Below are 1,432 nucleotides of genomic sequence, written 5' to 3'. Positions count from 1 at the left end.
AAATAAAAATAATTTACATCTCCTTTTAGGAGGCACGCAGGCCTCTCAAAACATCAAATAAGATGCATGCAAGCATCTGAAAAATTACATGACATCGCAGATCACATCGCAGGTCATTACATTTGATACCAAAAGGGGTTGAATCCTATGATCATCACCGTATGCTACAATTATAATTTTCAGATCTGAAACTTAACTGATTATATCATGACATAGGTCGCTGATCATGCTAATCATGATTCTAAAATTTGTAATCCCATTAACAATGCAATTAGAATCATCTTTTTATCACATAAAAATCAGCATGTAAAAAATCAGCACCCCTGAAAAAATCTGCATGCAGAATTTTTCAGCATGCATGATCATTTAATTTTCAGATCTAATATGCCTTTAGATATTTAATTCTTACCTTAATCTACGAAGCCTAGGCTCTGATACCACTGTTGGGAACCCGCCCATGCCGCTGATATTTCAAAAATTTTCAGATGGCAGCGGAATCGGCATGCACGGGTTCGACGTTCATCGCATGAACGCTTGTTTCGAGACCTTTCGTAATTAGGTAAGAATTAAAACTTTTAGAACTAAGAGGAAGATCAAATCTTCACCTTGCGCGGGTAGATGATCACCGCGAATCTGAATTCGTGGTTTTGGAAGAGGGTTCGCTTGAAGCCGTTCAAACGTCCGGCCTCTACGGGTATCCACACGAAGTAGAGAACCGATCAAAGCTTTCTTGTCTTCCCGGGGTGCTAGCTCCCTTGCAAAGACTCCTTTGATGGCTGATCTCTTCTCTTTCTTTCAACTCTTGAAAGTGCTTGAGAGGAGGAAGAAGAAGGTTGAAGAAGAGGAAGAAGAAGAATCCCCACGCAGCCTTCTTTCTTTTCCCTGCGTTGGAAGGAAGAAGGGAGGAAGAGGATGCCGCCAACCTTTGGCCTTGGTCTTCCTTGCTTGCGGCTGATCACAAGAAGAGAGGAGAGGGAGGCTCACGGCAAGGAGAAGGAGGAGTTCTTCTGTTCTTAGGGCGCCGGCCTCACACCTCCTTTTATAGCCATCTAGGGTTCCTACTAAGTAGGAGCCCTAGACATCTTTCCAAAGAGGGGGCGCCGGCCCCCTCTCTTGTGCCGCACCAATGGATCAAGGGGGAGGGGCTCCCTCTTGGTAAACCCTAGTCCACATTAGGGTTTGCATTGCCCTAATGTGGTCAAGCCCTAATCCTATTAGGTTTAGCCCAAGGGTGAACCAATGGATCCAATCTAGGTAAGTCCTAATCCAATTAGAACTTGAATCAATTTTGACTCAATTGAACTCTTCAATCCTAATCCAATTAGGAGTCTTATTGATTCATTAGATTAATAATTAATTGTGACTTAAGAAACCCTAATCCATATTAGGATGTATTTAGTCCTAATCCAATTAGGATTAGATTTGAATCCGA

Source organism: Phoenix dactylifera, unplaced genomic scaffold (genome assembly GCF_009389715.1).
Source record: "Phoenix dactylifera cultivar Barhee BC4 unplaced genomic scaffold, palm_55x_up_171113_PBpolish2nd_filt_p 000585F, whole genome shotgun sequence".
NCBI lineage: Eukaryota > Viridiplantae > Streptophyta > Magnoliopsida > Arecales > Arecaceae > Phoenix > Phoenix dactylifera.
The sequence above is the reverse complement of the archived record's forward strand: the minus strand, read 5'-3'. Positions refer to the sequence as shown.